General features: G+C 43.7%; 1 protein-coding gene across 3 annotated transcripts in view; it reads right to left on the bottom strand.

Moving 5' to 3' along the window:
* Positions 1 to 24,683, bottom strand: part of syndig1l (synapse differentiation inducing 1-like) — a 131,387-nt gene extending 106,704 nt beyond the window's left edge. For all 3 annotated transcript variants that reach the window (XM_041214763.1, XM_041214764.1, XM_041214765.1), the window contains exon 1: positions 24,495 to 24,683. The gene's annotated coding sequence lies outside the window, so the exon portion shown is untranslated. The remainder of the gene's footprint in view (positions 1 to 24,494) is intronic.
* Between the last annotated feature and the right edge of the window lie 1,982 nt (positions 24,684 to 26,665).

The raw sequence follows: 26,665 nt of genomic DNA, 5'->3' as shown, positions 1-26,665 counted from the left end.
TGAGAGGCTTGGGCGGTGTTGAGAGTGGGGGAAGATACTTGTCGGGATCAGTTGACCATCCCTTTCATGGAACGTTCCAGGCTGCATTGCACCATGTACAAGTTTTAGGTCATGCACAGAGGCCCAATCTGACAGTTGTTTTTCTGTGCGGTGTTGTTGTTGAGGTAGCCCCAGATGTGACACTGAAGTCACCGATGGTTGGTGTGCTGCGGGCTATATTACAATGTTGGGCCACAGGTCATTTTGTGGTTTTTAGATATTTGGACAGTCAGATTACCTACTTTAATGGAAATGGAGTAGGGGCCATTTGATTTTAGGTTTTCTGCATCTTTGGTGAGGCTTTCTTTGATGTAGGTTGCTAGGCTGTATATCTCGTTATCACTGTTTACAACGAGCTTGTGCCTGAGAGTGTGGGTTTGATGGCTGCAGTGGGCCATGAGGTGGGTTTGTTGCAGGGTGACTATGTCCACAGTCCTATCAGAGAGTTCTTTCGCGAGTAGGCTCACATTTTGCCCAGGATAGGCCTCCAATGTTGAGCTGGTATATTCTTGCTGGTCCCGTTTCTCAGTTTTGTTGTCCCTGAAAGTGGGCTTTCATTCCTTGGACCAGGAGCCTGGTTACTGGGGTTCTGTTGCCTTCTTGACAGCACAAGTTTGCAGTTTTAACAGCTGGAAAACTTCCTTTAACAGAAGGACCACATGAAAGTTGCTGTCTTCTTGCTTACAAGGATTGCAAACTTAACATAGACATTCCCTTGACCAAGATGATGCCCACAGTCAAGATCGTTGAATCAGGCGAACCTGTGATTAACTTTGTAAGTGATCATAGGCTCAAATTGCAAGTCACAATATGACACAAGGAAATACGCAAATAACAGCTTCAGAGTGTCAAATGTCAATCAGCATAAAAACAAAACTCTCATATGATATATTTAGCTTGTGCTGCTTGAAAATGCAGAGTCTTCTTGCCATAGCTGGAGATCTTCGAGGTGCGCTCCAGTGCCAAGTAGAGTTACGCCAGCTTGTGTGGAGTGTCTTCTCCTCCATTCTAGCTCCTTACTGCATCCCCTGCTACACTCAAGAGTTGTGTTGCACAGAGCAGTAAATACAACTAAAGTACATAAATTAAGTTAAGTAGGCTTGTGATGTTTCTTCAAATTGGAATGGTTGACCTTGCAGCATTTTGTTTACAGCAGTAATTGTTAAATCTAAATTAACCATATTCTTATTCTTGACTGTAATGTAGATATTCTAAAATTATTTCATTGATGCAGTGAGGAAGAAGGATTGTAGGAAGGGGATAAACCAACCATGGTTAACCAAGCAAGATAAGGATAGTGTCAAGTTAAAAGTAAAAACACACAATGTGGCAAAAATTAGTGGTACACTAGAGGATTGGGAGAGTTTTAAAAACCAAAAAAAAGGACGAAAAAAATAATAAAGAGGGAGAAAATAAACTTTGAGAGTAAACTAGCAAACAATGTAAAAACGGACAGTAAGATCTTCTTTAAATATATAAAAAGGAAGAGAGAGGCTAATGTGAACATAGGTCCCTTAGAGAATGAGGCTGGGGAAATAATAATGGGGAACCAGGAAATGGCAGAGGGGTTGAAAAAATACTTTGCATCAGTCCTCACGGTAGAAGACACTAATAGAAATCCAAAAACACTATATAATCAAGGGGCAAAAAGGAGGGGAGCAAATAAATACAATAACTATCATTGGAGAAAAGTACTGGGAAACTAATGGGATTAAAGGCCAATAGGTCCCCTGGACCTGATGGGTTGCATCCTAGGACATTAAAGGAAGTAGCTGCACAAATAATGGATGCACTGGTAGTAATCTTCCAAATCCCAGCAGATTGGAAAACTGCCTATGTAACAGCTTATTCGAAAAGGTGGGGGGGTGGGGGTGTATGTGTGTGTGTTGGGGGGGGGGGTAGACAAAAAACAGGTAACTATAGGCTAGTTAGCTTAACATCTGTCATTGGGAAAATATTAGAGTCCATTATAAAGGATATAATAGCAGAGCATTTAGAAATGCATAATATAATCAAGCAGAGTCAGCATGGCTTCATGAAGGGGAAATCATGCCTGATAAATTTATCAGAATTCTTTGAGGAGGTGACAAGCAGGATAGATAAAGGGGGACCAGTAGATGTAATGTATTTGGATTTCCAAAAGGCGTTCAAGAAGGTACCGCACATAAGGCTACTTAATAAGATAAGAGCCCATGGTGTTGGGGTAGTATATTAGCATGGATAGAGGTTTGGCTAACTAACAGAAGAAGAGAGTTGGGATACGAGGGGGCATTTTCAGGATAGCAAACTGTAACTAGTGGAGTGTCACAGGGATCAGTGCTGGGGCCTCAATTATTTACCATATATATTAATGACTTAGATGAGGGAAGTGAATGTATTATCGCCAAGTTTGTGGATGGCACAAAAATAGGTGGGAAGGCAAGTGGTGAGGATGACACAAAGAGTCTACAGAGGAATATAGACAGGTTAAGTGAATGGGCAAAAACTTGGCAAATGGGACATAATGTGGGAAAATGTGAGGTTATCCATTTTGGCAGGAAGAATAGAGGAGCTGAATATCATTTAACTGGAGAAAGACTACAGAAAGCTACAGCGCAGAGGGATTTGGGAGTCCTCGTGCATGAATCCCAAAAAGCTAATTTACAAGTTCAGTAAGATAATAGGGAAGGCAAATGGGATGGAGTATAATAGGGAAGTCATGCTAAAACTATACAAGGCACTAGTTAGGCCACACCTAGAATACTGTGAACAGTTTTGGTCCCCTTATCTAAGGAAAGATATACTGACATTGGAGGCAGTCCAGAGAAGGTTCACTAAGTTGATCCCGGGTATGGAGGGATTTTCTTATGAGGAGAGGTTGAGTAGGTTGGGCTTGTACTCATTGGAGTTTAGAAGAATGAGAAGCAACCTTATTGAAACATAAGATTCTCAGGGGGCTTGACAGGGTAGATGCTAGAGGTTGTTTCCCCTTGTGGGAGAGTCTAGGACCCGAAGGCATAATCTCAGAGTAAGGGGTTGCCCACTTAAGACCAAGATAAGAAGGAATTCCTTCTGTCAGAAGATAGTGAATCTGTGGAATTCTATACCGCAGAGGGCTGTAGAGGCTGGGTTAAGTATATTCAAAGCTGAGATAGACAGATTTTTAATCAGTAAGGGAATCAAAGGTTATGGGGAAAAGGCAGGAAAGTGGAGTTGGGGATTATTAGATCAGCCATGATCTCATTGAATGGCAGAGCAGACTTGATGGGCTAAATGGCCTACTTCTGCTGCTACATCTTATAGTCTTATGGTCAGTGCGCATAGAGCTGGGAGAATCTGATAAACAGAGTGAAATGGGAATTTGGTGAAGGTGGGAATTAGCTGCAGTGTGGGAATTAAGTGCCAAGTGATTTGAACTTAGTAGCAACAGTGAATAAGAAAATACTTGTAGTGGAGGGAGTAGAACATGTGGCTTCATAATTAACAAAGTGGCAGAATCTGAGGAAATAAAAATAAGAAAATAGCAAGTACCTAGATATCGCCTTTTATATTTAGTATCTTTAGTGGAGAGTGTTAGGTGTGAATTAGTAAGAATTTAATATTAGCACAAGTGCAAGTCAAAGGAAATTAGGCCAAGTGATTAAATACTAATTGTATTTGAAGACATGGTAACTAATAAATGGCTATGTAATTAGTACTTAATTCATTTAAAAACAAGCTACATCCACCTCTTTAATAAAGTTAGACCTCAAGTAACCAATTAGCTCAAAAAACAAACTGCATAAGGTAAATAAATAACATAAAAGACATGGCAGTATGTCAGGATTAGTCTGTGGACAAAGAGACTACAACCTCTGCAAGCCATGTCTCTGTCTCAAGGGACTCAGCTCAGAGTGGTGGACCAAGTTATAGACATTCTGACACATAAGGCAAGAGGAGGAATTACTGGATACATTACTCCAGAGTACAATCACACACTAGAGAAACGCACAGGAATAGGTATGGACAAGTGTGGCTGTCAGTCAGCCGGCTAAGGGGAAACATAGGAGAGAGTGTGTAGGGGAAACTGCTCCTGTTGAACTTGTGCAGAGTACAAGATGGATGTGAGGATAATGAGAAAGGCTGTGGGATGGACAGAGAGAGTACTGACCAAGGCACCATGGAGCAGAAGGCTATCCAAGGGGTACAGAGTAGAAAGGTAGTAGTTATAGGCGATTGCATAATTAGGGGGATAGATGATATTCTTAGAAATATTAGAAATGAGCATCCTGAAGGGTCTGTTGCCTAAGTTGTGCCAGGGTAATGGACATCCCAAAATGGTTGGTAAATAAACTTTAAGGGAGAGAAGAATCCAACTGTTGCTCCCTGTCGGAACCAATTAAATAGGAAAGCTCAGGGAGGAGGTTCTGCTGAGTATCAGAAATTTGCAGCTGAACTGAAAAGTAGGATCGCACAGGTATCATTAGCTCAGCATGTGGAAATTTGCAGAGGGGTAAAGAGATAAGGAAAGTCAACTCCTGGTTAAAGGAGTGGCTTTATTAGGAGGTGGAAATTTCATGGGACAGGAAAGAGGTGCTGTTGGGATAGGCTGCACCCAAATTAGGCTGGAATCAAGGTCCTAGCAGAAAGAATAACTAGAATGGTAAATGAGACTTTATACTAATAACATGGGGGAGGGAAAGACTAGAAATTATAGCAAATAAAAGAATAAAGGAACATAGAGTAAAGGATAACAACAGCTTATATTTATAATATTGTGCATTTAACATAATAAAACATTTCAAGATGATTCACAGAAGCTTTATTGAACAAAAATTTGAAATGAGACAATATTATATATAATCAAAGGCTCGGTTAAAGAGGCAGGCTTAAAGGAAGAAAGAGAGGCAGAAGGTTTTGAGGATTTCCAGGGCCTAGAGCTTAGGCAGCTAAAGGCACAGTTGCCAATGAAGAAATGGAGAAATGAAGATTTAGAGATGCACAAGAGGCCAGAATTGGAGGTCAATCCCAAAATGGAGCAAGCTACCAAAGGAAATAGTCAGAGCCTTTGTCACTTGAAATCTTTAGATTATTTCCATTTAAAAGTTTTTGTTATCAGGACTACCTCCTCAGCAGGTCATGTGTGGTTTAGCTAGTGCTACCCAGATAAATGTTGGCAAAATACAGATATTCGTCTGTGATGCTGACACAACGAAAGCAGGTGGTGGTGGTTAGGGAAGATAGGGAAGGGCAGGGGCATGGAGAGATTTGAAAGCAAGGGTAAGAATTTTACAAATCCAGGCATCGCTGAAATGGAAGCCATTGTAGGTCAGCAAGCACAAGGGTGAGGGTTGAGTGGAACTTGAAGCGAGTTAGGATATGGGTAGCTGAGTTTTAGATGAGCTCGAGTATATGCAAGGTGGAAGATGGGGGGTATCCAGGAGAACATTGGAATAGTTAAGTCTAGAGATAACAAAGGACAAACTGAAGGAGGAAATAAGGATAACATGAATGGCTAGAAATTGGATAAAGTCATAGAGCATAAAAGTGAAATAACTACTTAAAAACAAATAGAGGCCAGCAATGCTCACATCTCATGAAAAAATTAAAACAAGTAAAAACAATTTAATTTGTTGGTACAGCAACGCACATAGTATTCAAAACAAAATAGTTGTACTGGAGGCAGAAGGGATCCAGATATAGAAGGAATGACTGGAACATAGTTACATAGAAAACAGGATTGGCAACTCAATATTATGGAACAGAACATACTTAGGAAGGAAGGGAGGAAAGATGGAGAAGTTGAGATAACATAATGGCAGTGGAAAAAAAGAGAGGTAACTGGCAATAAATAGATACAGAATTTATATAGTTTGAATCATATATTTTGACACAATATATCCTAGGGGTATCCTATAAACCATCAAATAGTGGAAGGGAATTGGAGGAAGGAGTATGTACATAAATTTATGAGGTAAGCAGCAGACATTGAAAAATAATTATCCTCAAATAAAATAGCGGATAGAAGTAGCAAAAAGACAAACAGGAATTGAGTTGCTTCAGTGTATGCAGGATTCCTTTCTCACACAACAATGCAAGAAGTGCAACAAGGAAAGAATCATTGCTAGATCTCATAATGAGTAATTAACCAAAGCATTTAGAAGAGGAGGAGAGCATCTTACCAATAGCGATCACGAGACAGTAAAGTTCATGATTAGGATTAACAGGAGCAGAAGTAGGACAAAGACTGAGGTAATAGATTAGAAAATAGCAAAATGAGGAAATGAAGGTGGAGCTAAACTTGATAAACAGGGAGAAAATCTTGAAAAACAAAGAGACAGGAAAAATAGTGGGAAATATTTTTTAGGTATTTCACTGAGACCACAAAAAAAACCCCAAAACACACATTTTAATTATGGATTGAACGGATGAAGAAAGAACTGAAGGGAAAATTGAAGCTAAAGAAGGGAACTTCTAAGCAGTACGAAGAGAAAGGAAAGGAATTTGAAGAACTTAGTTTTTTTAAACTTCTCGTCTATCAGGAAGCTGGATCGAAATTGGAAAATCAATTCATTAAGGACCTTCTATGGGCACGTAAATAGCAAAAAGAAATTTGATGTAGGCATCACCAAAGGATGAGCAAGATAAACTCATGGGTAATGACTGAAATGGCAGAAATATTGAGTTGAACTTTGCTCAGATTTTATCAAGGATGATGATAATGTGGCACTTTGAGAGGATAAATTTCAAAAGAATATAAATGTAACTTGTGATAGAAAGGGAGAAAATAATTGAAAAACTAGGAAAACTAACTTCCTGTGTCTAGGTGGTATGCACCCACTCATACTTAAGGGAACTGGGAAAAACAAAGAGATTAGTGAGAAGATAGCAGAGGCACTAAGAAGTTCCAGAGAAGCGAGGATGATGCCAGAAGACAGACAGAGCAATGCAGATGTACAGAGCACTAGTTCCACCTAAATCATTCATATTTTAATGGGGCAGATTAGATGTTTTATCGTTCCTTTAAAATGTTACCATCTTAAATGCAACATGCTTGTATTTCATGTATTATAGATGAAAACATAATTGATCCTAAAACTGGCAATTGGATATTGCTCCATTTTTATTCTATGTTGGATTTTCAAAAAGAGACTTACATTTAGGGAGCAATTTTCACAACCACCAGATGTCTCAAAGCACTTTACAGCCCATGAAGCACTTCTGAAATGTACTCACTCTTGTAATGCAGAAAAGGTGGCAGCCAATTTGAGCTCAGCAAACTCCCACAAACTACAAATTTGACAAAGACCAGGTAATATGTTTTTTTTTCCTGTGTGATGTAGAATAAATATCTTTCTCTCTGTTCTTCTATCTTAGTGTCTGTTTGTCTGTCTGTCTATATTTAACCTTGTCAACATGATAAAACGTTTTGCATCTGCAGTGACAGCATTTCCTCCCCTGCTGCCTCTCTTCTCCTCCTCCGTTCTCTGATGGACTTTACTCACTCACTCTGACATGTTCCCAAGCAACAGAGAATGAGGGGAGAAAGGAGTGACTGGGAAAAAGCTTTGGTACTGTAACACCAAAAAGTGAGAAAGAGAGAGACATGAAGTGAAAAACAGCAATAAAATCTCACACTTATAAAATATCTTAGAAGTGAAAACAAAATCCGAGCTGCTTCAAGGAGAGGTGTTAAGAGGGCAGATGCTAAAGCAGCAAGGTAGAGGGTCAGATGAATAACAGAAAGCTTTGTAGAAGATAGGAATTTTAGAAGTTTTTTGGATGAAATGGCAGAGAATTACATGAAGGGAGCTCCAGAGATGGTGCATGTGGATTCAGGCTACCCATGGTAGTATGGCAGGGGAAAAAGCAGGAGGGTGGCAGAGGGCACAGATTGCAGACAGAGGAGTAAAGAGCTCAGGAGAGAGATAGGGCTTCAGGAAATTGGAAACAAAGGGAAAAGTACAAATAGAAGAGGCTGTGAAGGGATTAAGAGAAAAGGCGGTCCATTATAAAATGAATATGTCGGGCAATAATTTGTGAAGGTGGGATCTCATTCAGGTGCTGCAGATTTGCGAATTTATGTGGAGGATGGAGTATGGTAGGGCAGCAAGGAGACTACTTGGACACTTCATATGGGAGATGATAAAGGCATCTGTAAGGATTTCAATGGCAAAGAGGTTGAGGCAGGGCTAAAAGCTGCATAGGTGGAAATAGGCAGTATTGTTTTTGAAAGGATGTGTGGATTGAAACTCAGTTTAGGATTGAACATGGCATCATAGCTGCGAATGGTCCAGGTTGGACTCAAGAAGTGGCCCGGGGGGAAAATGGTGTCAGTGACAACGACGTAATGCTTGTAAGAAAGGCCAAAGCTGATAGCTAGGTTCTTCCCAAAGTAGAGGTGGAGGAAGTTATGACTCATTCAGAACTGGGTGTCAGACAAGGAGGCTGATGGTTGAGAGAGATGATGGAGAAGTAGAGTTGAGTCACAGAGTTATGCAGCACAGAAACAGGCCCTTTGGCCCATTGTGTCTGTGCTGGCCATCAAGCACCTATCTATTCTAATCTCATTTTCCAGCACTCATCTAAGTACTCATCTAAATACTTCTTAAATGTTGTGAGGGTTCCTGCCTCTACCACCCCCTCAGGCAGTGTGTTCCAGATTCCAGCCACCCTTGGGTGAAAAAAATCCCCTCTAAACCTCCTGCCCCTTACCTTAAATCTATGCCCCCTGATTATTGACACCTCTGCTAAGGGGAAAAGCTTCTTCCTATCTACCCTATCTATGCCCTTCATAACTTTGTATATTTCTATCAGGTCCCCCTTCAGCCTTCTGAGTGTCACCAACATACATAAAGGTGTTCAGTGGCTGAGGATGATGCCACAAAGCAGCATCATGCACACCGAGGAGGAGGAAGTGGCTGAGGATAAGTCTTCAGAGGGTTCCAAAGGCAAGAAAGCAAAGCCATTGTTAAAGGCACATTGACTGTGATCAGATAAGTAGAAATGGAATCATGCAAGGACAATCCCATTGAGGTAAGGTGTTGCAGGAGAATAGCCTGGTTTAATATGACAAATGCATAAGAAAGGGTTAAAGTCTGCAATAGGCAAAGACCAATTACACAAAGAAAGATTTATTTTTTTGTGAACACTATTGCAGTTCTACTATAATGTGCTTTACATGGCATTACATTGCTGCCATTATAAAAAGTCTTATCATCCAACACATTGTGAACACCATGGGAGATCCATTACTAATATCAATGTAATAACGCTTGCATTTACACAGTACTTTGTCTCGTTAAGACATTTCAACTTGCTTTACACAATGATGCGCTTGGGGAGTGCAGACACAGTTGTGCATGTAAATGAATACAGGGGGCAAAGTTCAGAATTGCTGGAAATAAGAATGGCTGGTCATTCCTTGACAAGAATGCGTGGTAATGTCACAGTCCATTTGTGCCATTATGTAAATATCATTTTGATTAGGAATTTCAAAAAATCACATTATAAACTACTTTTACTCCGCTGTCCTCTGAGCTGGTAATGGTGCCATTGCTCAGGCTGATAATGCATTGCCAGCAAGTGAAAGATGATTGAAAACTTAAACCATCTCCATTACCAGGATCTAGAGTCTACAACAAAAACAGAATTACCTGGAAAAACTCAGCAGGTCTGGCAGCATTGGCGGAGAAGAAAAGAGTTGACGTTTCGAGTCCTCATGACACTTCGACAGAACTTGAGTTCGAGTCCAAGAAAGAGTTGAAATATAAGCTGGTTTAAGGTGTGTGTGTGGGGGGCGGAGAGATAGAGAGAGAGAGAGGTGGGGGGGGTGGTGGGTGTGTGGTTGTAGAGACAAACAAGCAGTGATAGAAGCAGATCATCAAAAGATGTCAACGACAATAGTACAATAGAACACATAGGTGTTAAATTTAAAGTTGGTGATATTATCTAAATGAATGTGCTAATTAAGAATGGATGGTAGGGCACTCAAGGTATAGCTCTAGTGGGGGTGGAGGGAGCATAAAAGATTTTAAAGTATTTAAAAATAATGGAAATAGGTGGGAAAAGAAAAATCTATATAATTTATTGGAAAAAAAGGAAGGGGGAAATAGAAAGGGGGTGGGGATGGAGCAGGGAGCTCAAGACCTAAAGTTGTTGAATTCAATATTCAGTCCGGAAGGCTGTAAAGTGCCTAGTTGGAAGATGAGGTGTTGTTCCTCCAGTTTGCGTTGGGCTTCACTGGAACAATGCAGCAAGCCAAGGACAGACATGTGGGCAAGAGAGCAGGGTGGAGTGTTAAAATGGCAAGCGACAGGGAGGTTTGGGTCATTCTTGCGGACAGACCGCAGGTGTTCTGCAAAGCGGTCGCCCAGTTTACGTTTGGTCTCTCCAATGTAGAGGAGACCACATTGGGAGCAACGAATGCAGTAGACTAAGTTGGGGGAAATGCAAGTGAAATGCTGCTTCACTTGAAAGGAGTGTTTGGGTCCTTGGACGGTGAGGAGAGAGGAAGTGAAGGGGCAGGTGTTGCATCTTTTGCGTGGGCAAGGGGTGGTGCCACAGGAGGGGGTTGAGGAGTAGGGGGTGATGGAGGAGTGGACCAGGGTGTCCCGGAGGGAGCGATCCCTACGGAATGCTGATGGGGGGGTGAAGGGAAGATGTGTTTGGTGGTGGCATCATGCTGGAGTTGGCGGAAATGGCGGAGGATGATCCTTTGAATGCGGAGGCTGGTGGGGTGATAAGTGAGGACAAGGGGGACCCTATCATGTTTCTGGGAGGGAGGAGAAGGCGTGAGGGCGGATGCGCGGGAGATGGGCCGGACACGGTTGAGGGCCCTGTCAACGACCGTGGGTGGAAAACCTCGGTTAAGGAAGAAGGAGGACATGTCAGAGGAACTGTTTTTGAAGGTAGCATCATCGGAACAGATGCGACGGAGGCGAAGGAACTGAGAGAATGGGATGGAGTCCTTACAGGAAGCGGGGTGTGAGGAGCTGTAGTCGAGATAGCTGTGGGAGTCGGTGGGTTTGTAATGGATATTGGTGGACAGTCTATCACCAGAGATTGAGACAGAGAGGTCAAGGAAGGGAAGGGAAGTGTCAGAGATGGACCACGTGAAAATGATGGAGGGGTGGAGATTGGGAGCAAAATTAATAAATTTTTCCAAGTCCCGACGAGAGCATGAAGCGGCACCAAAGTAATCATCGATGTACCGGAGAAAGAGTTGTGGAAGGGGGCCAGAGTAGGACTGGAACAAGGAATGTTCCACATACCCCATAAAGAGACAGGCATAGCTGGGGCCCTTTAACACCTATGTGTTCTATTGTACTATTGTCGTTGACATCTTTTGATGATCTGCTTCTATCACTGCTTGTTTGTCCCTACAACCACACACCCACCCCCCCACCTCTCTCTCTCTCTATCTCTCCGCCCCCCACACACACACCTTAAACCAGCTTATATTTCAACTCTTTCTTGGACTCGAACTCAAGTTCTGTCGAAGGGTCATGAGGACTCGAAACGTCAACTCTTTTCTTCTCCGCCGATGCTGCCAGACCTGCTGAGTTTTTCCAGGTAATTCTGTTTTTGTTTTGGATTTCCAGCATCCGCAGTTTTTTTGTTTTTATCTAGAGTCTACATTCTGGGGAATAAACTCCAGCTGGGATGCAATTGTCCAGTAAACAGACAGTTACAAACCACGCTCGCTCTTGTGCAGCATGACATGACTCGACCTCTGTAGTTAGAATAGATGCTTTCAGCGGGGTCACTATTGGACCCTTCCTCAAGAAACACAGAGAATCCGAAGAACATGGTGCCATGACAGCGCACTCTGAATCCTTTCCATCACTAACCGAGAGCTGAGTGGGCACAGTTTAGGAGGTAATACTGTTGGCAATTTTTAAAACTGGCTTAAAGTGTATTGACTGATATTATTCAATTGGCTGTTGCTATCAAGATCCTGGTGACAAAGCAAATCTGTCGAATGGCAGGCTGCAAGCTACCAGGTCTTTGCTAAACAGTTTCAGGTCAGGCCAGGGCCACTGTGCAGCCAACCCGCACCACTGAGGCCTCAGTATGCACTGGTGGAAAGACACAAACAATGCTGCACATTACCAAGGAGTGTCCCCTCTACAGACTAATTGGCAGACTAATACCTTAAACTCAGCAAATCACAATCAGTTGGCTTCGGTGATCTGCATTCATTAAATAAATAGAGAATCGCACAGCTAGCATGTACCAGAGAAGAAAGAAACATCTCTCTGAGTATTGAATTTTTTCCATTGGCTATCCAAGGCTGCGTGTTCAGACATCATGGCCCTGAAATTAATTGGCCCTCGGGCTGCAGAAAGAACACTCTCTAGCCAGGCACGGGCAGAATCTGGGGCAGGACCCAGTTAAGTTGAGCCCTGACCTCTTCTTGCCCTACAGAAATTCTAAACAAAATAGGGTTAGACACACAACATGCCGAGCCAGCCATAAAAAGGTGACAGTATTACAACATCATGCAAGTGAACGGAATATATCTTAAAACATACTATCCTTAGTACTGCAGTAATCCTAGATGAAAGGAACACAAGTGCTTTGCTGACATGCAGAATCCTCAGTGACCTTTGGGAGAGGTTTAAAATCAAAATGGCAGATTCCCAAAAGTGTTCAATCACAGAGTTCACTTACACCATTGTTAGAGATTGTAGCTTAAACCCTACAGGCCACCCCACCCACAGTCATCTGAGGAAAACACCCCTTCAGCACCCGCAACAGTACACAAACACCCATAGGCTCTCAGTGTGAGACAGGGACACAACCATTGAGCAGGTGGATGTCCTCTCCCATCCAAGCTAAAATGGATTTGCCAGAATTTCTCAATCCATTGTTCCGCAACTTAGCCTCAGACCAGACTGGAGATGGTGCCCCAATAAGGTGTAAAATGTAACTTTTGTGTATGTATTATATATTAGATTTGGTAAGTACCTATATTACCTGTTAAGCCTATAGGTGGCACAGTGCTAGGTGTTTTCAATATTAAAGATATCATTCTTTGATATCACAGAATCATACAACCCTGAGTGACCCACCTACTTTTACAGAGTGTGTGCCATCCTGTAATCATTCAATCTGGCCACTGGAGTCCCAAATATTCTCCAAATTGCTTTCTGAGATTTTTGACTTGGCACTTTTTTTGCAGTAATTAAAATTTTTAAAACAAGGGTTAGGGTTTAAACATAAAAGATTTTTTTGAAAAACTATTTTGCAATAAGATAAATTCAACTGGTCTTTGTGGTTTGACATAAAAGCTGCAATCGTTCCCAAACACCCTGCGATTCTGTGAAGTGATTTTGGAGTATCCACTGTCAATATACAGTGTACTTAATCCCTCAAAGTGTATCGATACCATTCAATTGTGCACAATACTGACACGGCAGCATTCATTGTTCATCTCTATAGATAAAAACAAAAAAACTGCAGATGCTGGAAATCCAAGACAAAAACAGAATTACCTGGAAAAACTCAGCAGGTCTGGCAGCATCGGCGGAGAAGAAAAGAGTTGACGTTTCGAGTCCTCATGACACTTCGACAGAACTTGAGTTCGAGTCCAAGAAAGAATTGAAATATAAGCTGGTTTAAGGTGTGTGTGGGGTGGGGAGGCGGAGAGAGAGAGAGAGAGAGAGAGAGAGAAGTGGAGGGGGGTGGTTGTGGTTGTAGGGACAAACAAGCAGTGATAGAAGCAGATCATCAAAAGATGTCAACAATAGAACAAAAGAACTCATAGGTGTTAAAGTTGGTGATATTATCTAAACGAATGTGCTAATTAAGAATGGATGGTAGGGCACTCAAGGTATAGCTCTAGTGGGGGTGGAGGGAGCATAAAAGATTTTAAAGTATTTAAAAATAATGGAAATAGGTGGGAAAAGAAAAATCTATATAATTTATTGGAAAAAAAAGGAAGGGGGAAATAGAAAGGGGGTGGGGATGGAGCAGGGAGCTCAAGACCTAAAGTTGTTGAATTCAATATTCAGTCCGGAAGGCTGTAAAGTGCCTAGTCGGAAGATGAGGTGTTGTTCCTCCAGTTTGCGTTGGGCTTCACTGGAACAATGCAGCAAGCCAAGGACAGACATGTGGGCAAGAGAGCAGGGTGGAGTGTTAAAATGGCAAGCGACAGGGAGGTTTGGGTCATTCTTGCGGACAGACCGCAGGTGTTCTGCAAAGCGGTCGCCCAGTTTACGTTTGGTCTCTCCAATGTAGAGGAGACCACATTGGGAGCAACGAGTGCAGTAGACTAAGTTGGGGGAAATGCAAGTGAAATGCTGCTTCACTTGAAAGGAGTGTTTGGGTCCTTGGACGGTGAGGAGAGAGGAAGTGAAGGGGCAGGTGTTGCATCTTTTGCGTGGGCATGGGGTGGTGCCACAGGAGGGGGTTGAGGAGTAGGGGGTGATGGAGGAGTGGACCAGGGTGTCCCAGAGGGAGTGATCCCTACGGAATGCCGATAGGGGGGGTGAAGGGAAGATGTGTTTGGTGGTGGCATCATGCTGGAGTTGGCGGAAATGGCGGAGGATGATCCTTTGAATGCGGAGGCTGGTGGGGTGATAAGTGAGGACAAGGGGGACCCTATCATGTTTCTGGGAGGGAGGAGAAGGCGTGAGGGCGGATGCGCGGGAGATGGGCTGGACACGGTTGAGGGCCCTGTCAATGACCGTGGGTGGAAAACCTCGGTTAAGGAAGAAGGAGGACATGTCAGAGGAACTGTTTTTGAAGGTAGCATCATCGGAACAGATGCGACGGAGGCGAAGGAACTGAGAGAATGGGATGGAGTCCTTACAGTAAGCGGGGTGTGAGGAGCTGTAGTCGAGGTAGCTGTGGGAGTCAGTGGGTTTGTAATGGATATTGGTGGACAGTCTATCACCAGAGATTGAGACAGAGAGGTCAAGGAAGGGAAGGGAAGTGTCAGAGATGGACCATGTGAAAATGATGGAGGGGTGGAGATTGGAAGCAAAACTAATAAACTTTTCTAAGTCCCGACGAGAGCATGAAGCGGCACCGAAGTAATCATCGATGTACCGGAGAAAGAGTTGTGGAAGGGGGCCGGAGTAGGACTGCAAGAAGGAATGTTCCACATACCCCATAAAGAGACAGGCATAGCTGGGGCCCATGCGGGTACCCATAGCCACACCTTTAATTTGGAGGAAGTGAGAGGAGTTGAAGGGGAAATTGTTCAGCGTGAGAACAAGTTCAGCCAGACGGAGGAGAGTAGTGGTGGATGGGGATTGTTCGGGCCTCTGTTCAAGGAAGAAGCTAAGGGCCCTCAGACCATCCTGGTGGGGGATGGAGGTGTAGAGGGATTGGACGTCCATGGTGAAGAGGAAGCGGTCACATTTCTCGTTATCTTGACTCCCTTCTCTCTCCCCTTGTCCAGTCCCTTCCCACCTACATCCGTGATTCCTCTGACACCTTACGTCACATCAACAATTTCCAATTCCCTGGCCCCAACCGCTTCCTCTTCACCATGGACGTCCAATCCCTCTACACCTCCATCCCCCACCAGGATGGTCTGAGGGCCCTTAGCTTCTTCCTCGAACAGAGGCCCGAACAATCCCCATCCACCACTACTCTCCTCCGTCTGGCTGAACTTGTTCTCACGCTGAACAATTTCTCCTTCAACTCCTCTCACTTCCTCCAAATAAAAGGTGTGGCTATGGGTACCCGCATGGGCCCCAGCTATGTCTGTCTCTTTATGGGGTATGTGGAACATTCCTTGTTGCAGTCCTACTCCGGCCCCCTTCCACAATTCTTTCTCCGGTACATCGATGATTACTTCGGTGCTGCTTCATGCTCTCGTCGGGACTTAGAAAAATTTATTAATTTTGCTTCCAATCTTCACCCCTCCATCATTTTCACATGGTCCATCTCTGACACTTCCCTTCCCTTCCTTGACCTCTCTGTCTCAATCTCTGGTGATAGACTGTCCACCAATATCCATTACAAACCCACCGACTCCCACAGCTACCTCGACTACAGCTCCTCACACCCGCTTCCTGTAAGGACTCCATCCCATTCTCTCAGTTCCTTCGCCTCCGTCGCATCTGTTCCGATGATGCTACCTTCAAAAACAGTTCCTCTGACATGTCCTCCTTCTTCCTTAACCGAGGTTTTCCACCCACGGTCGTTGACAGGGCCCTCAACCGTGTCCGGCCCATCTCCTGCGCATCCGCCCTCACGCCTTCTCCTCCCTCCCAGAAACATGATAGGGTCCCCCTTGTCCTCACTTATCACCCCACCAGCCTCCGCGTTCAAAGGATCATCCTCCGCCATTTCCGCCAACTCCAGCATGATGCCACCACCAAACACATCTTCCCTTCACCCCCCCATCAGCATTCCGTAGGGATCGCTCCCTCCGGGACACCCTGGTCCACTCCTCCATCACCCCCTACTCCTCAACCCCCTCCTGTGGCACCACCCCATGCCCACACAAAAGATGCAACACCTGCCCCTTCACTTCCTCTCTCCTCACCGTTCAAGGGCCCAAACACTCCTTTCAAGTGAAGCAGCATTTCACTTGCATTTCCCCCAACTTAGTCTATTGCATTTGTTGCTCCCAATGTGGTCTCCTCTACATTGGAGAGACCAAACGTAAACTGGGCGACCACTTTGCAGAACACCTGCGGTCTGTCCGCAAGAATGACCCAAACCTCCCTGTCGCTTGCCATTTTAACACTCCACCCTGCTCTCTTGCCCACATGTCTGTCCTTGGCTTGCTGCATTGTTCCAGTGAAGCCCAACGCAAACTGGAGGAACAAAACCTCATCTTCCGACTAGGCACTTTACAACCTTCCGGACTGAATATTGAATTCAACAACTTTAGGTCTTGAGCTCCCTCTTCCATCCCCACCCCCTTTCTGTTTCCCCCTTCCTTTTTTTTCCAATAAATTATATAGATTTTTCTTTTCCCACCTATTTCCATTATTTTTAAATATTTTAAAATCTTTTATGCTCCTTCCACCCCCGCTAGAGCTATACCTTGAGTGCCCTACCATCCATTCTTAATTAGCACATTCGTTTAGATAATATCACCAACTTTAACACCTATGTGTTCTTTTGTTCTATTGTTGTTGACATCTTTTGATGATCTGCTTCTATCACTGCTTGTTTGTCCCTACAACCACACCACCCCCCTCCACTTCTCTCTCTCTCTCTCTCTCTCTCTCCGCCCTCCCCACACACCTTAAACCAGCTTATATTTCAACTCTTTCTTGGACTCGAACTCAAGTTCTGTCGAAGGGTCATGAGGACTCGAAACGTCAACTCTTTTCTTCTCCGCCGATGCTGCCAGACCTGCTGAGTTTTTCCAGGTAATTCTGTTATTGTTCATCTCTGTTTGGAACCTTAAGTGTCAATCATATAATATGTTATGCAAGACAGAGCACATAGAGATGGCAAACTTCCATCCTTGAAGATGTTATTTGTGTTTTTAACCATCTGGTCATTTTCTGCTGCTAGTCTACAGATTATTAGATTGCTTTCACAGGTTTTCATGAATTTTTACAATTTCTGGATTGCTGGTCCTGTACCATAACCATTATAGTATATAACTGTACCATCGAAAGATTTTTATTTAGCTTCCAGTATTTTCTACCCAATAAATAATTTTGAGAAAGAGGGCAATCTTACTGAGGTAAAATTTATATAAATGTTTAAAACATACAGAGAAGCAGGCAGGCAGAGTGAAAGATTATATATCTATTTTTCTTTTTATTTTCTAACTACTAGAAAGTGCATTAAGTGGAAAGGGAGATGAAGAAAAAGGTCAAGGAAGTGAGCAAGAGAAGAAATACAAAATGAAGGGACGGAGAGAGTAAGCAATATTAATATCGGTTCAATTCTCACAGAGAAAACCAGGAGAATGTTAAAGCCAATTATCTCATTTTGGATTAATTTAAAAAGTTAATTGTTAATTAACTTACACTAATTAGCTTACACTAATGAGTCAGATTCCAGTTGCTAACCTCTATGAGACGAAGCAGGCGAGAGACAGACACATAACCAGGTGTCTTTCTGCAATCTAATTTAAGTTGAATTATGACAGTAAAAAACTGCTTCTATGAATGTACCAGGAAGAAAGGGTATGATGGGGAGGGGAAGAGTGAAACAGGTTATGGATAAGGAAGCCTCTAGCTACTCAGTCTTTAGGGGAGTGAGTAAGAATAGGAAGAGGAATGGGAACAGCTAAAGAGAGATTAAGATTGGGGTGAATTATGCAAAGCAAGGGTAAGTGGAGGATACAGTGGTTTAATGGAAAGTTCAAAGGCAAATAGGAAGAGATAATGTGGCAGGAGTTGGAGAAAATACTGGAAAGGTAAATCTGAAGGTGTTGTGCTGGGAGTGGGCGGCATGAATAAATAATTGGAGGAGATGATGGTAAGATGGAGGAGATGGCAATGAGAGCCATCTTTTCCCCTTAGCCCCCACCCCAAATGCTTGAAACGACTGGTAGCCTCTTTCCTTATCACACCACCCATTACCCTGCACCGAATAGGACAGAAGAAAGCAGCAGAGAAGCTGAAAGTGATGGCAAGGGAAGCAAAAAAAGGAGTTAAGGGGAAAGAGGTAGAAGAGAAAAGCAAGAAGGAAATGGAAATGGAAACAGCAATACACAGAAACAGTGATAGAAGAGCAAGTCCATATTCTTTAACTACAATATGCAACAGCTTGGGAGTTGAACTAGTATACACAATAAGTTCTCCACTATTCAGGGAGGCATAGTGGTATTTTCACTGGACTGGTAATCCAATGACCCAGGGTAATGATCTGGGGACCAGGGTTCAAATCCCACAGCAGATGGTGAAATTTGAATTCAATAAAAAAACCCTGGAATTATAAGTCTGATGCTGATTGTTGGAAAAACCCATCTGGTTCACTAATGTCCTTTAGGGAAGGAAATCTGCAATCCTTACCTGGTCTGGCCTACATGTGAGTCCAGGCCAACAGCAATGCAACTGACTCTTCACTACCCTCTAAACAAGGGTGATTCGGGATGGGCAATAAAAGCTGGCCCAATGATACCTACAACCCATTAATATAAAAATGATCTGAATTCCTTAATTAGATTTCTGCCTGTAACTTCCAGGTACCTATTAATACCTGGACAAATTTTACAGTTGATGTTCATGTCCAACTTTTTTACTTTTGGAACATTTTTCCAATGCCTTTTCTGAAGCACGCAAAACAAACAAGAAAAAAATGAGATTGTCATCTTAATTTTGACTTGGATTGATCATGTGAAACATGACAGTTTACACAACACTGTCACTTTGCGCCTCTTTCCAAAGTCAACTGAGCAGCGCATTTACTGCCCGTTGGTAAAAGCTGCCATTGTACAGCTCATTCAGGTTTCAAGTGTCACTAACTGCAATGAACTGTTTATACTGTTCCCCGAGGAGGGAAAGCTCACCAGGCTCGGATGTGCTTACCAGATTTCTCATTGGACCTGTTCCAATATCCCCAAGCTTCCTTTCTCCACTTCTTCAGGCATGGTACCTGTCAAAAAATGTGTCACCAATTCCTCTAAAGGTGATCAACCAAGTCTCAGGAGGTTACTACTTATTACCACGAGTCTTCATTCTGCTGTGATCTTGTGATTTTCCTAGAGAGAGTTACATTGGATACATGGTACAGAAACAGGCCACTCAGCCGAACCAACCCAACTAAAGGCTCCTTGAAGGAGCCAGGATCCTGCTGTGCAGCTTAATCACCTTTTGAGAAAAATAAAAGTTCTGCACATCTAATCTCACTCCCTGCTTCCACAAAAGAAATAAATGATCACTAATTTCACACTCTCCCATCACACCAATATAAAGGCTTGAAGCAGATTCCCATTAGCTCCATGCTTCTCCAATGAATCGAGACAAAAATTCTACCTTGCCATATCACAATATTTCCTGGTCAGGGACCTTGCTGCCCATTCTCTGTATCTTATCTACAGCCACGATCTTTTGATATGGGCATAGCTGGCTAGGCGATTGCCCATCCCTAATTGCTCTTGAGAAGGTGGTGGTGAGCTGCCTCCTTGAACCACTGCAGTCCATGTGGTGTAGATATACCCACAGTGCTGTTAGGGAGTTCCAGGGTTTTGACCCAGCGACAGTGAAGGAACACCGATATAGTTCCAAGTCAGGATGCTGTGTAGCTTGAAGGGGAACTTGGTGTTCCCATGTATCTGCTGCCCTTGTCCTTCCAGGTGTTCAAGGTCATGGGTTCAGAAGATCATTCATGTGGTAGGTGGACCAAAATGGTAAACAATATTCTAGGTCATCAACAACTTATCTAGACAAACACTCATTTACATCTACACTTACAGCCTTAATATGTCTGAACATAGCATGAGTTAAATGATGAGTTGAATACAAATTGGAAGTTCACTGAAATGTGGTATGTGTGTTGCTGCACCAGTATCTTTACTAATGATGTCCTAAGCTGGACAAGTTTGGGAAGTCCATCACAGCAGAGGAGCTAGTACATGAGAGCAGGCTGAACTGACAAAAGGGAAGTTCACATTAATTTACCTGAAACTGACAAATAAACACAGCCATATGAAAGAGTGCTTTCACAGAATGGTTACAGCACAGAAGAAGGCCACTCAGCCCATTATGTCTGTGCTGGGTCTCCGCAAGAGCAACTCAGCGAGTCTCACTAAAATAAAAGCAAAATGCTACAGGTGCTGGAGATATGAAATAAGAAGAATAAATCTGGGTTTAAAAGATAATCTCAGTAACGGTGACCATGGGCAGAAATTTGCGCTGAGCTCCCAACCCACTCCAGCGTAAAATGAACGTGTGATGATGTCGGGCAAGCTCCCTGGCATCATTGTGCACTTGCCCGATATTTTGGTCAGTGTGTGCATGCGGGAGTCAGTAGCGTGTCCACCAACAATTAACAGGCCTATTAAGGCCATTAAGATGCTTATTGAATGAAACTTTTCGCTGCCTGTCCAAACTTATGGATTGGCCTTTGGATATTTTAGTAAATAATTTTTTTTTAAAAATTCATTCATAACATGTCCCTGCTCATATGACAGACATGAGGGGAGAGGTTTTTTTAACATTTAAAAATAAAAAAAAGTTAACAACGTTATCAATCTTCAGCTTCCTGAGAGGGCTCTGTGCCTCAGGGAGCTTTCATTGCGCGCACTCATGCACAAACACGAGCTTCCATGCTCGCGCTCCTCCTGCCCCCCACCCATACCCTGGCAGCGCGTGTCTCACACTGGCTGACCGTTAATTGGCCAGTCAGCGTGAAAGCGATGTCAGCGCCCGATCACGGGCAGCGGTTGGTTTTATGGCCACTCCCAGGCCCGCCCATCACAACCGCCCATCGAGGTAAAGTTCCTGGCCCACGAAGCCATCATCCATTGGCATAAAAACCCATCGCTGATGTCCTTTTAGTGGGGAGGAAATCTGCTGCCCTTGCCCAGTCTGGCCTACACGTGACTCCAGACCCACGGCAATGCGGTTGCCTCCTAACTGCCCTCTGAAATGGCTGGGCAAGCCCACTCAGTTGAGGGGCAATTAGGGATGGGCAACAAATGACAGCCTTGGCAGTGGTGCCCACATCCCATGAAATAATTTTTAAAAAGTAGTTCTGAAGAGGCGTCACAGTTGACCCGAAAGGTTAGCTCTGTTCCTTTCTCCACAGATACTGCCAGGCCTGAGTTTTTCCGGCACTTTCTGTTTTTATTTCAGCTGGTCTCACTCCCTTTTCCCTCACTCCTGCAATTATTGCTTTTCTCCTCAGGGTTTTTCTCCGATTCTGTTTCTTCCTCTCACATGCAGCACATGTTCCAGTGCCAGCTTTAACCCAACCTGTAGGTGCAGTCTGAGGTTATCCTTTCTCTTCAAAAAAAGTAGCAAAAAAAAATAATTGGGACTGGAAAAAAGAGGGGTTTTTTTCTGATGTGTTGAATAAGCTTTGAGAGAAGCAATGCAGGAGCACTCTCCACTGTTGGTGTTAGTGAGCTCACAAATCAGCGAGGTTCATTCAGATGGTTTATATATAGAATACACGGGATAACTAGAAGTGAATTTCAGGCTTGGGTTTAACTGGAGGGTACGGATACTTTATGCTCAGAATAATGAGCTACTAACCACCATCTTAAGTGTTAAACTTCAAACATTTTATATTACAGTCATAACAGCAATGGGGGCAGATTTATTACTTTTAATATTACTGTGAGAATAAAAAAATGTATTCAAAAAGCGCCTCATTATGATTAAATGTTCAAAGTGATTCACACAATGAATTTCATTCTGAAATAGCGTGTGTCGTTATGGAACCATTAAGAGAGGTCGGTCTTACACCGATAGCATCCCTCAAACAGCATACTTAACACGCGATGGACAATTTTAACTACAATTAGTAAACTTTAAAAACCTGTGCTCCTTTCTAGGCTGGAGCTTCTGATCATTCAGATTCACACCGTTCATACTACATGTGGCCGGTTGTTAAACAGGAATTAACCTGTTTCTTTCTTCGTCCCTCACACGGGAATGCCTTCCAAGCAAAGTTCAACTGATCGGCGGGTCTGCTTTCTATGTTTTGACACCACCCACCTCCCCCCCCCCCCCGCCACCCCCGCCCCCCTTCTCTTTTACCTGATCTTATCTAATTACTTAACACAAGCCCGGACATTACCTTTACTTACGTCTTCTCCTGACACCCGGGCCCAAAGTGCAATTCGGAGGTGGACATCACATCAAAAGGCTGGTTTCTGAGGCTGAAAATCACTTTGAAAATCCTGTTAGAAGATTATTGAGGCCTGGGCATGTGAAGATTTCCACGGTCATGTCATGGATGTATTGGGGTCAAATTCGGCATGCTTCTTTCTGCTTTGATGTGCGAGTGCTCCAGCGGGAATTGTATGCATTCGGCTTTTCTGGTTACTTAACTCACCCAGTGTGGCTTTCCACCCCACACGTGGTATATGCTTCGGCCCATTCATTAAATGTTGACCCAGCACACTCCAGCCTCAAGTACAGCTGCCACGTCACTTATCGACCGGACTGAGTTTCAGTCCTGACCTCCCCACACTGGACCAGTGACACCGAAACAGCTTCTCCCACCGCTGGGGATTGGAGGCATCACCGCCTCCCCTACCAGGCAACCTGCCGGACACATTTTCCACAGACGGTCATCGCTTCAGTAAGTTGAGCAAGAGGGCGACTTTTGGACAGGGGGCGGCTTCCATGGGCCCACCTTAGAAACAGTCTGTTCTGCGACTCCGCACGAGCAACGCCGCGGCGGATCGGCCAGTAATGGAAAGTTCAGTGTAACAATGGCGGTTTGCACTGTCCCTCGGCAAGTGGTCCAATCGCTCCTCGGTTAGACGAGGAGCGAGTCAGCCCAGATGGCCATGCACTCTCGGGTTGCAGCAAGCCACAGTGGCACGGGTTGGAGGGTAGGATTGGGTTGTGATGCCCCCTGTAGTCAAATTGCTCACAAATGATAGTCACTTGGTAGGCGGTGGCAGAGAATGGCGGGTGTCAGTGGGAGCAAGGAGTCAAAACCTTCGGGAGTGGGGAGAAAATTAAGGAACAATTTGTAAGGGAGAGCATGACCGTATCGGTTAGTGCCAATTAACTTTTCACATCCTCGTCAGTTTGCCTGTCCAGCTCTTATTTACAACATACACATTTCTATTAACCAGAAGAACTATATATAAAGAAAAAACATTTTGGCATGTTTTTTTCAAAGGGAGAAAACGCATTCAAAAGCTCCTTGAAACCGTGTTGGATATAAAAAGTGTTAATCACATTATAACCAGTGAAATACCTAACCAAGCTGCAACACGTTTATCCACGGACTCCCGCTATCATTGAACACACAAGTGGATGTAAATAAACATAAACCCATTTTTAGCCGGCAGGACTGAAGATTTTTCAGTTTCCAGTCAATAAAAGAATTGACCCTCAGGATGTGACAACTGATAATGTGGAACGGATTTTTACAGGCCCAATATGGGCAGATTGGATTGTGCTCACGCGTTTTTTACTGGCATTCCACCCCCCGGGACTTCACACTCATGAAGGATTTTTGAGGGGATCTGAACTGTTAGCCTCGATTTCTCTCTCCACTACTGCCCCAGGGGTTTAGATCAATAAGATGTCACACCTGTGTGTGGGTTACTCTCTGGCCTAAACACACACAGCGAGATCACACAAAACCTATCTTTAAAAAAACAAAAACCCGCAACAGACCAAATCCCCATTCACCCATAACTTCACAATAGTATCAGACTGAGATCAGCTCTTAAACTGCAGTGACCCCGGGAACGAATTAAGAGGATTGTCATACTTGTCGTACATCAGTAACAATGAGGTTAAGATACATCTCGGCCGTGTAACAACGGAAAAAGTAGTAGAGATGGCGAAAGCACCTCTTTCCCACCCCCTCCCCCACTCTACTTAGCAACCCCGGGGACAGTTCAGCTCCGAGTGTTCGTAGTTCCTTACCTGAAAACTAGCCACAAGCCATCGGTAGGAAAGTTGAGTAGGAGAGGAACATTGAGACATCTGTTCTGCTGGAGGTAAAGCGGGAGGGCTGCAAACTCCCCCAAAGGTTGGAATTTTCCTTTAGAAACCGGAGACAGACAGAGGGAGAGGGAGAGCTGCACTGTCAGGAAAACCGGGTAAAGGTGTGTTTTTCCCTCCCCCCCCCCCCCCCAATGAATCACTTGTGGATTCCGCCGCACCCTCGGGATAGTTGATTCAGCTTCTCCAGTTAATACACAGGTTGATGTCCATAGTCATTCACTGCAACCCCCTGTGCCCTTAATAGCTCGAGACTGAGCTCGCTAATCGGAAAGATTTCAGGACGGTAGCTGTGTGTGGATGTACTGGCTGGCTGTGTCTGTGTGCGTTCAGGAGCGTTGGACCAGCCTTCTATATGCTTGCTCACATTAATGTCCCTTGCCAGCTCCAGTTCTAGTGCTGGTCTATAGGGCTCAGTGACTGCTTCTCTCTGTACTGAGCTCTGCTCAGGAACAGAGCGCTGAGCTGTGAGCTGAATATTAATCAGCTGATGCACAATACTTTGCTTACTCGCCGTCTTTCCTCCACTTTCTTTTGAAGGATTTCTGACAAAACCCGAGCTCTAGTCCTCGTTATAATTTAGTTTTAACTTGTTTGCAATCTGTTATTCCCACATTTTTAATTGAATCCTGTTTACTGAGTTTCATTCTGCTATTACCTACTCTTTCCCTTATTCCGTTTAATTTCCTTTTTTCTGCTTAATTTCCTTCCCCTCTTATTCCTTCATCTTCCTTACATCTTCTCCACTTTTTTAGATCCCCCACTTTTTTTTTGTATTGACACGTTCTCGATTTTCACCAAACATTTTACACAGCCCCAACTTCCAGTTTATTTTCTTTTGCCTTCTCGTCCCTGTTTCTCAGTCCAAGGGAACAAGAAACCTACTTCTGTCTTACTCATGATAGTTCAATGGACCAAACCATTTGCCATTTCCCACGGACAATTAAGTCATCCTCATATTCTTCATTCACTCACGCTGTTTGAGGACTCGGTGAGTCAAACCGCTGTTCATTTTCTCTTACACAAAAACAAAAAATACATGGAAAAACTCAGCAGGTCTGACAGCATCTGCGGAGAGGAACACAGTTAACGTTTCGAGTCCGAATGACTCTTCATCAGATTCATTTTCTCTTGTTTATCTCCATTTGATTTGGACTCGTTAACTCCCTGCTTACAAAATTCTAATTGAAACGTAAAATGCCCCATGCTTGGAACACAGGGTTGATTTTTAAATGCAGTATTTCCTGTTGTTTGTTTAAAACAGGGAGTTATAAGTTTAAGATTGATAAAGAATTGTCTTAAAGCCAGTGGCTCCAAGAACCTGCGAAAATACATGGATTTTCAGATTGAATCTGGGATTGAGAAGCATCTGAGAGTCTGCAACTGAGTCCCATTAACCCATAGTGCAGCATGTCTACTGTTGATCTCGATTATTGGGTTCTATCAACGTGGGTGTTCGACAGAAGCCACGTGACAGCGCCAGTCTATCACGTGACTCGCGGTGGGCGGGTCTTGCAGATTCCCTCCTTCGTTCAGGCAGCGAGGACCCACGTAATTGGGGTTTTCTCCGAGTTCGGTGGGATGCTTATTTTGTCAGCTTTTTAGTTTGTTTGGACTATTCCATATTTGTGGTGCCCTGAAAGGGGCAAATGTTGTGATGAGTTTTGGTTGGTGTTAAGTAGATTTGGCTGAATTTTCCTTTACACCTGCCCTGCGTTTTCCCCAGAGACAGACAGGCAGAGTCAGACTGACCCAACTTGAGGGAGTGCTTATTCTACATTCTTCTTTCTATGTTCTTTTATATCTCACTCTTAAGATTGCCAACCCTCCAGGATTGGCCTGGAGTCTCCAGGAATTGAAGATAATCTCCAGGACACTGCTGTGTGTTCAACCCTGGAGAAAAATCAGGGCGCTAAAAACATGTATATTTTTGTCATTTTCTTTGAGCATTCCTGTTTACCAGACATAAAAATATGGTGGGGTGGGAGAGGTGTGGGTGTGGTGAGGTGGGAGAGGAGTGGGTGTGCTGGGGTGGGAATGGTGTGGGTGGGGTGGGAGAGGTGTGGGTAGGGGTGGGAGAGGTGTGGGTAGGT

This window comes from Carcharodon carcharias, chromosome 20 (genome assembly GCF_017639515.1).
Source record: "Carcharodon carcharias isolate sCarCar2 chromosome 20, sCarCar2.pri, whole genome shotgun sequence".
Lineage (NCBI taxonomy): Eukaryota > Metazoa > Chordata > Chondrichthyes > Lamniformes > Lamnidae > Carcharodon > Carcharodon carcharias.
Note: the sequence above shows the minus strand (reverse complement) of the source record. Positions and strands in the feature narration are given on the sequence as shown.